Source organism: Tachysurus vachellii, chromosome 1 (genome assembly GCF_030014155.1).
Source record: "Tachysurus vachellii isolate PV-2020 chromosome 1, HZAU_Pvac_v1, whole genome shotgun sequence".
NCBI lineage: Eukaryota > Metazoa > Chordata > Actinopteri > Siluriformes > Bagridae > Tachysurus > Tachysurus vachellii.
Window position 1 is genome coordinate 12,892,243 of NC_083460.1, and position 10,461 is coordinate 12,902,703.

A 10,461-nucleotide genomic window follows, 5' to 3' on the forward strand; every position below is an offset into this window, starting at 1 on the left:
ATAAGGAGCCTATTTCTGAGCTCCTGTCCTATCAGCATATATAAACTTATAAACGGCATATGCTTCATGTTTATCATTAAAATAGAAAATCCTGGATTACAGAAGTGAAACCTTCCCATCTGTATTAAAACTGGAGAAATGGGAGGATATTTCTATTCCCTCGGTGATGGCGTCATGCTCTGATTACGCTCTGACGTCTTGCCTTCCAGTTGCGAGGTTTTTTCAGATTTCACTCATTTATTTGGTAGATGACAGAAGTGCTGTGGTTTACCCAGTGTGAAGTCGAGCGGGCGCGTGAGTCATGAAGATAATCAGGATCGTCCTGAGACGTGAAGTGGAACTGAACTTGTCCTCTTTTTTGTTTGAATTGCTTAATGAGACTGATGAGTCAGATGTGACTGATGTGTTCAGACACATCAAATCCCAAATGGCTTCCTGTCCTTAGAAATGCTCACAACGCAGAGTAGAACATAACAGCCATGTCAACACTACATGGTGTTCAAACCCAATTAGAGGTTCAGAAAAAAGAAAAATTATAAATTTAATTATTATTTTTAGATCAACAGTAGATCTGAAACAGTCACTTCTAGATAATCTAAGACTAGATAAACTACATGTACATAATGAAAACTGAAACATTTGGTCACGTACCAAATGACTAAAACAGGAAATCCATCTTTTACAGAACAAACTCAGTTTTGAAACCAAGTACAAAGAATCTTGAAAGCAGTCAGGAAAAAATCAGATTGGAGCTCTTTTCTGTTTCAGATTGTAGAAAACCATTCCTTCTCAATTCAGATATTCCAATCAATATTTGTTGTGTGTTAAATCTCTTACATTACTTTACTCAGGCTCAAATCAGAAATGAATCAGATTCACGCTGTGCTGTGTGAACACAGACTGGATGTGACATGTTAAAAACTGTTGTTAAAAAAAGATTCAGTACAGGTACGAAAAATCTGCCTATGATCAGATTTTTCCAGAATATGCTGTTTGAGAAAAAAGTATCTCTGGGTTAATCTATAAGGTTTCAGATCACATTTTAATTTCTGAAAATTTTAGACTAATTTGGGTCAAAATGAATTTCATGAGTATTAATTGGCTAAATTTTTGACTGTTACTACGACAACCATTGTGCAGCACATGTGAGTGTAAATATATACAAATCTGATTTGGTTAATTAATAAGAGTTTACACACAGCTAAAATACCCCAGACCTGCTGAAGTAACGCAGATTTAATGTGAGAAAAGCGTCTTGATTTTCTCTTGCATTTTTAATAAATCGCTAAAATCCTGATGCGAATATAATACGAATCGATTCTTAAACTGCAGGAAATGACTCTCTGTTTCACACCAGGCTCTGAAGGCTGCTTACTGATCAGGCTGTGATTTCGAATAATGGAATAAAATGCTAAAGATTTATTTATTGTTCTGTTGTAATCGCTGAAAAGGGGAGTTTGTCTCTCTCTTTCTCTCTTCATGCTGGTGGCTCTCACTGTGCTTTTGGCTGGTGTGTGTGTGTGTGTGTGTGTGTGAGCACCTGCATGCCCATAGTCCTCTTATTCCTGTCATATGGCCGATAGTGGCGTCTCCTCTCCTCTCCGTTGTGACTCCGTCTGGGTTCCTTTTGATGTCTTTCCCCCATGTAGGACCCATGCTGGGACAGCAGAACCGACCCAATCTGTGACTCCTACACACACTATACACGGTGTCGGATCGAGCTCTGGGGCTCTGGATGCTCATGCTGAGTTGCCCTTTGCGAGAGAAAGAGACAGCATGCTCTTCAGAAAAACCCCACGGCCGGGGCATTTAGCTCCCGCTGGACGCCTGCTGCTTCCTGTTCACTCGATGTTGCAGAGGTTTAGCAGGAAAGCAGGAACTCGGCTCTCCTGTGCACATTACTTAAGAGATTAAGACAAAAAATGAGCAGCAGGTTTGCATCTGTACACTTTAGAGACGCTTTAATAACATGCAGCTAGACAAGATCTGAGCAGGATCCAAACATTAATTACAAACATTTATTATGTCTTAAACAGAGGTGGGTAGTAACGAATTATATTTACTTCGTTACATTTACTTGACAAAATTTTTTGGGTAACTTTTACTTTTACACTTACTCAAGTACATTTTATTGAAATAAAATTTTACTTTTACTTCAATACCTTTGGTGGCTTTCCACTGTTACTGTCAAATTGTAATAAATATGAGATTTTTTATGTTGGAGAGGCTGCTTCGGGAGAGACTGCTACAGTATGTACCTACTGAAGGGCAAACACACATAAACAAGTTCATACACAATACATAATAACAAACACACACTCTGCACACACACACACACACACACACACACACACACACACACACACACACACACACACACACCTTCTTCTTTGTTCTCTGTCAACTTGATGCTAAATGTTGATGCTAAGTTGTGAATGTGAAAATGAAGACTTTATTGTAAATGACGTGATGTTATTGTGCCCTTCTCTGGACTGAGATAGACTGAGATAGGCTACTTTACTTCAACCTATGTTTTATAGGTATTAAAGCATTTCACTGCATTTTGTAGTCTGTATGTATGTGTATGTGACAAATAAAATTTGATTTGATTTGATTTTATATAAGCAGAACAAAGAGACCTACAAGAAGAGGTGTGTGAAAGCTCTCCAGTAATTTGAAATTCTGGGTTGTTGCTTCATATCAATCAGATCAGAAGTAACTAGTAACTTCTATGTACTCTTCTATGTACTTCTATCTACTATGTACTCACTAGTAACTAGTTACTTGAGTAGTTTTTTCAATGGATACCTTTTTACACTTATGACATTTAGCAGACACCATAGTGACTTTTATTTCAGTTTATACAATTGAGCAATTGTGAGTTAAGGGCCTTGCTCAGGGACCCAGCAGTGGCAGCTTGGTGGACCATGGATTCAAAATTATGACCTTCCGATCAGTAGTCCAACACCTTAACCACTGAGCTACCACATCCCTGTTTTACGCTTACTCAAGTAACTGTTAAGATTGTTACTTTTACTTTTAATTGCATAAATATTTCCAGAAGTACTTGTACTTTTACTTAAGTACAGATTTTGGATACTCTATCCACCTCTGGTCTTAAAGCATGTCAGATCGTCTGTTTACATTCCAATTAGCTCAATTATGCCTTATGTTCCTCATTTCACCAAGAAATGGTTATTTCTGTGGGTCAAAGGGGTGTGGCTTAAGTTTAGTTCCATTAATTAATCAGAAACGTATTTAAGCAAACAGTACAAACATTACTGTTAACATCTACAGCTCGACATTAACAAAATATTTAAATAATAACACAATAAAACAGTCATACTTAATGCTAGCTTGGTTGCCCCTACTGCTAGAGATGCTAGGTTAACAATAGCTGGATAATGTTAGCTAGAAATCTGGATAATATTAAACTGTGTTAATAAATACAAGTCAATCAGTACATCACATCACACACGATAACATCACCTCTGCCTTAACTAAGTACTGTACAATCACTTAAATCTCGTTTCAGTTGTCACTTGATCTAACTTTTACCAAACAGCCAATCAGAATCTGCTCTTATCAGGTTTTAATTTTCTACTGTATAGGGACTTTGGAGTTCATCATTAGCTCAGGAAAAAAACATCTAACTCTGTGCTAGCTATAACTCTTAATATAGTTGCTTTCATTTTGTTTGCAAACTGATGTCACATCACTAGGAGGTGAAACACTCTCACACACACAGACAGACTCAGAGGGATCGTAATTAGATTGTAATGAGCTGTGTGGTTCATTTGCGCCTCTCAAACACCTGGATTCACTCCATCAATCTGCTCTAGACACACAGGACACACAGGATGATTTGGCAAAGAGGCGACAGCCAGGATAAGTCCACGTCTCCAACATCCCTCACACTCACCACATTCATGTGAGAGGATCTGGAACTGGTCTAATAGTAAATTATTTCATCCTTTATGTCCTTTTCTCACTGATAAATGACTCTAGGAAAAAAGGCTTAATTTTTTGAACATCAGCATGCTAGACATAAATCTTTTTAACCACCGACATTTGTCACATCAGCACCACTGGACGCCTTGTGATCAGTTCACACATAGGTTAGAATGTATCTGTCGTCTCAGAAGAGTTCATGTGACCAAAGACATGCCTAGAGACGTTCAAATGGAGCAGTCTGAGTACTGAGCCCTGTGGGACACCTGCAGTCGTTTGTGCTAAAAGAGATTTGTGTTTGTTCATGGATAATGAAATATATCTCATAAAAAGGTCTGAAGTGACTGAACAGACAGCTAGACTGGAGGAGAATATAAATGTTTGCTCAGGCCCTGTCTGCACTTCTGTACATATTTTTATACAACATTTTTACCAATTGCTCGCTGTATAAATCACCATATTAAAGAGCACTAGTGTGTCATAAACTGCTACATCAAGTAGCTCAGGAATAAAGTAAAGAGCTGTTTTTCTCACTCATTCTCTCACTCAATCCCTCACTCAATCATTCACTCATTCTACCACCCAATTCTTCACTTAATCCTTTACTCAATCATTCACTTATTCTCCCACCCAATCCCTCACTTAATTCTTCACTCAATCCCTCACTCAATCCTTTACTCAATCCCTCACTCATTCTCTCACTCAATCCATTACTCTATCCCTTACTCATTTTCTTACTCAATCCCTCACTCATTCTCCTACTCATTCTCTCACTAAATCCCTCACTCAATCCCTCACTCAGTTCCTCACTCATTCTCCTACTCATTCTCTCACTCAATCCCTCACTCAATCCTTCACTCAATCATTCACTCATTCTACCACCCAATTCTTCACTTAATCCTTTACTCAATCACTCACTTATTCTCCCACCCAATCCCTCACTCAATCCCTCACTCAATCCTTTACTCAATCCCTCACTCATTCTCTCACTCCATTCCTCACTCAATCCCTCACTCAATCCATTACTCTATTCCTTACTCATTTTCTTGCTCAATCCCTCACTCAATTCCTCACTCATTCTCCTACTCATTCTCTCACTCAATTCTCACTCAATTATCACTCAATCCCTCACTCATTCTCTCAATCACTCACTCACGCATTCTCTTACTCACTCACTCACTCACACACACTCACTTACTCAATCCCTCACTCAATCCTTCACTCAATCCCGCACTCATTCTCTCACTCATTCTCTCACTCAATCCCTCAATCAATCACTCACTCAATCACTCACTAATTCTCTCACTCATTCTCTCATTCATTCTCTCAATCTGTCACTTATTCTCTCACACATTCACTCAATCCCTCACTCATTCTCTCATTCATTCTCCCAATCCCTCACTGATTCACTCATTCATTCTCACTTATTCACTCACTCATTCTCTCACACTCACTGTACAGTAGGAAAAAGAGACAGAAATGACTGAATATAATTTTAGTTCTAAAAGAATGACATATAATATGTACTATATAAAGTATATTTTATATCTAAACCCAGACTGAGGTGCCTGATCAGTTAATATAACACATCAGCCTGTGTGTGTGAACAACTTTTTTCTCTGTGTTGAATAATGAATCTTTCCTCGTTTGTCCCAGGATGTAATTACATTTTACAGCTTTTAAAGCAGGATGTTTATATTCATGCTCTATGGCGGCATATTGCTTTTGTCGGATAAATGAACAGGAGCGCATCTTAGTTGTCATTCTACTTTCACTCCATCCACAGAGATTTTATAACCTCCATCTGTACCGTCATAAAATTTATTTCCTCTTTTATACGATAAGATTTTTTCAGTGCCTTTATGCTGAGGTGTGTAACATTATCACACACTGACATCATCTCAGTAATAAACAGTGCTGTTGTGTGCTGAGTTCTGAACACTGATTGGTGGTCTGGTGTTGATAAACTCTCTCTAACAGCAGCTCTGACAGTGCAGATTTCTGCAAATGTACCAATGTGGAAGGAGTCTCCAGTGTCAGCAGTGGGTACCAGTCAGAGGTAAAGCTGCAAATTAATTTTTTCCCCACGTCTTCAGGACAAGGAGTTTACATTTCTGTAACGTTTTTCAGTAACATGACGAGCTGCAATTTGTTTTTGTTTTTTTCTAGTTCCTCAGGAGCTCTTGATTGCTTAATTAACATTATTTACATTTACATTATTTACTATCCAGTGTCACACAAATGAGGATGGGTTCCCTTCTGAGCCTGGTTCCTCTCAAGGTTTCTTCCCCATGTCATCCTTGTACCTTGCCACCATCACCTCACCTATAAAACTTAATTTAAACTTTTATTCTAGGTTTCTATTCTTCTGTAAAGCTGTTTTGAAACAATATCAACTGTTACAATTGCTATACAAATAAATTAAATTGAATTAAACAGATAAAAGGCTAAATGTGTTCTTTAAATCGTACAAAAATTGTAATGGTTGTAAGACTGATGTTGTGTAAGAGAAATGAAACACTTGTTACTGCGCTGTTAGAGAAAATGAATCAACTCTGGGTGCTAACAGAGATAGTAACAGTGAGAATGAGAGTGCTTACAAAAACTGTGTGACAGAAAACTCTGGACATTAAAGACAGTCAATAACGGAGTCTTTACCTAAAATGCACTCAATCAGCTGAGAAGATTCTGGTGTCTGAAGTATGCTTGATGTTTTGCTCTGCAGTGAACAGGGACGATGCGCCTGGTGTCATTAATCGGTGTTTAGATATTAACAGTTATCAGCTATTATCAGGTTAGCTTTAACATCTTAACAAACTCACAAACATTAAGATGTTATTTGATGGGATGAAGCAGAAGGCTATTTTATTATTGTGAGTGTGACGGATCATAAACAGATTGTGACCGTGTGCTCCGATTCTTACACTTTAACTCCAGTGTAAAAGTAAAGTGTTAAGGGACTTGAGACGTTACAGAGCGCTGTGGGTTCATCATCCCGACCTCGGCAGTGTTTTTTCACGTGTGGAATTGTATCTCGTCGCTCAGAGTTCGAAATATTTCTCTCTGAAGGATGTCAGGCTTAGCGTAAATAATAAATAAGTGCATCTGCTGGTTCCTGTTTTGTAGCCTGCGCTTGTGTCTCATTAAGTCAGAGAGCTGGAGCTGAGAGTTCCGAGAGGTTCTGCTCATTGTGGAGGAACGCCTGAGAGCACAAGGCCTGATCAATAATGTATAGCAGCATCCTGGAGCTTTAACAGCGCACACGTGCTTCAGACGGCTGGGTGCTCGCGCTGCTCTGGAACAACGTCCTCTGGGGGCTGAATGAATTTAATGAGACCACACGTTTATTCCTGCCTGTGTGTGAATCATAAACACCTTAAAATCACTTTTCTGTCACCTAAGAAAGTTATGAAACAGAGTTCTACTGAAATCCTGAAATCTACTGTTCCCTACACAATAAACCACCGTGTATTTACTCTGTTTCTCATAACAGCAAAATTCAAGCTAGAGATAATTTATAAACTGAAGCTGCATCCTAAATGATGTACTGCACACTAAGGACTATGTACTCTAGCGTGTAGTGTGAATGTTAGGAGGGTCACACTTACTTTCCCTAATAGGAAGTAGAAGCCGTTTCCCAGTCGATGGAGAATTACGTCAAACATTTACATTTACATTTACATTTACAGCATTTGGCAGACGCCCTTATCCAGAGCGACGTACATAAGTGCTTAAATCTCTAACATTGAATACATTAATGCTGGCTCACTAAGTTACATACTTAAGATACCATGAGTTTAAAACATTGTTAAAAGTTACAATGAAAAAGTGTCAAAGGTGTTTTTTTTTTTTTTTTTAAAAATGCGAAAGATAAGGAAAGAAGTGCTAGTTGAAGTGTTTCACATAACGTGACGCAGCGGGCTTTAGCAGAATACACAAAATGTGTTAAATGGTGAAAAATAAATATCACACAAAAGACGTTTGTAAGACATCTTGTCTGTCAGATTGTTGGAGTGGAAGAGCCACGAGACTCAGTGGAGTGCAACATTGTGTAAATGTGTCATTTGGGACGCAGCTGGAGTCTTCAGTCACACTTAACTTTTAGGTCTGCAAGGTTAAAATATCAGCTTTGTTTAGCCTGGCTGCTATAATGCTAGTCTGTAATATGACTGGGGGGGGTGGCTTAGTGGTTAGCACGTTCGCCTCACACCTCCAGGGTTGGGGGTTCGATTCCCGCCTCCACCTTGTGTGTGTGGAGTTTGCATGTTCTCCCCGTGCCTCGGGGGTTTCCTCCGGGTACTCCGGTTTCCTCCCCCGGTCCAAAGACATGCATGGTAGGTTGATTGGCATCTCTGGAAAAATTGTCCCTAGTGTGTGATTGCGTGAGTGAATGAGAGTGTGTGTGTGCCCTGCGATGGGTTGGCACTCCGTCCAGGGTGAATCCTGCCTTGATGCCCAATGACGCCTGAGATAGGCACAGGCTCCCCGTGACCCGAGGTAGTTCGGATAAGCGGTAGAAGATGAGTGAATGAATGAATGAATGTAATATGACTGTTTATTGTAACACTGCTTTCTTTTATCAGTAGCTAAGTGTTAGCATTTTTCTGCTGCTCTCACCGTCTCTTCCTACACTTCATCACTCAGTGCTAGTTTGTGCATCTGCTTAGATTCCAATGGCATTTGTACCTTTCTCAATGAAAAGAACTTATCTAATAAAAATCTGATCTAATCACTAACAAAGTTTAGACCGTCATCTCAGTTACTGCTGTAATCTGAGCAGATCAGATCATTTGTCCAGACGAGAAGTAGACCAGCGAGTTAAAGCTAAAGCAGAGTGGGGAGGTGAAGCAGGACGTGTTAAAAAAACAGCCTGAAACACTTGACACTGGCGTAGAGAGACTCTCGTGTGTCAGAGGATTGGTGGGTTTGACTGTGGGAGAATCAGGAGGAGGTAAAGAAGCTTCTCGCTTTTTTGTCACGTCTTCAGCACTGTTATGTGAGAATCCTCGCCATCTGCCTGCTGCCCCTGTAGGCCTGTTTCTGAGCGCAGCATGTGTCTCCACATTAAAGGGAAAGTTAGCGCGGTACCACCGCAGCGCTCGTCAACATTCATCACTCCCCTGAGTGGAGTTTAAGCCCGGGCGTTTCCAGATGTGCCTCCGTGTCACTTCATTAGCATTCCGCCATCGGAAGGATGTGCTACAGTCTCCGCTGTCGTGCAGGTGTGACTTATATCTCACAGATCGTTATCATTTCTTTTTTCCTCGTTCATTTCTGTAAGTTGAGAGAAAGTAATTAGGATTTAAAAGTGTTCATGACTTCACTGGTTCCTCTTTTTTTACCCCATCCAGAGTATAGAGAATGTCAAACTAGCAGGAGTAAACACACACACTTTTTTTTTGTAAGTTCTTCTTAAACATTAATGTAGTTGTTTATATTTTAGAAAAAAAACTCTCTCCGGTTTTATTTCCTCAATGATTTCTGCTCTTATTGCCATGTTGTGTGTTTGTTCTGCTGCTACACTTTACACCTAGAGTTAAACAAGTATTTTGTGCAAATAATGTTCACATGGGAACGCTGTATAAGAGGCGAGGCTAAGAGTAACATGGACTTAGGGTCAAACCACAGACTCTGGAGCTGTGAAAAGACGACGCAGTCCACAGGAAATACTGTTTATGAAAGCAAACAGTTTCTTTACAGTGTGTCCAACAGAAACCCTTAAGAACACTTAATGGATCTAAATGGTTTAAGTATGTATATTTGAGAGGTAAATTGAGCAGAATTGAGCTTGTAAACTATTATAATTTCTTTTACAAAGTTTCCAAACAGGAAATGAAATGAAGACGAACCCAGCCTGTGTTTACTGACACTCCAGTTAAACATTGTGAGGTCCAGCTTTAACCCCACAGTTTATTTGGCATCAGCACTAAAAAGTGTCTGCTCATGCAACATCATGAAAGAGTTCTGGAAGATGATGGAGATTGATGAGTGTTAATGACCCAGAGGATCTGGCGGATATCCTGCACGTTTTCTCCTCACACGTTTAACTAAAACGTCAGCATGTGAGCCGACTGTAATGAAGAAAGCTCAGTCGAGGGATGGCAGAAAAACATTTAGAGCCCCACAGGAGCACATTAGAGATGAGAAGTTCCACCGAAACCAATTAAAAAGAGAAACAAGGGACGGAGAGCAGATCCAGATGATGATTCGTAGTGTGTAATAAAGCACTCTGTGGAGTCACTGGAAGCCAAAAGACACACACAGATCTCCATCAAACCAAAAGTTAATTTCCTTTTAAATTGTTTCCAGATTGTAGCCCCACCCCCTTGGATATCTGGCATATCCTCTTGGCCACACCCCCTGAAACTTACACAGCTAACAACAAATTTTAACAATAAGAACTTACTGGTTTTCACGAGTGACAAACAACAATAAAAACTCTGACACAGAAGTCTCATGTGGAAGCAAGAGTTTCATGCCACGTGTTATCCATTCCCCTACCGTGAATTT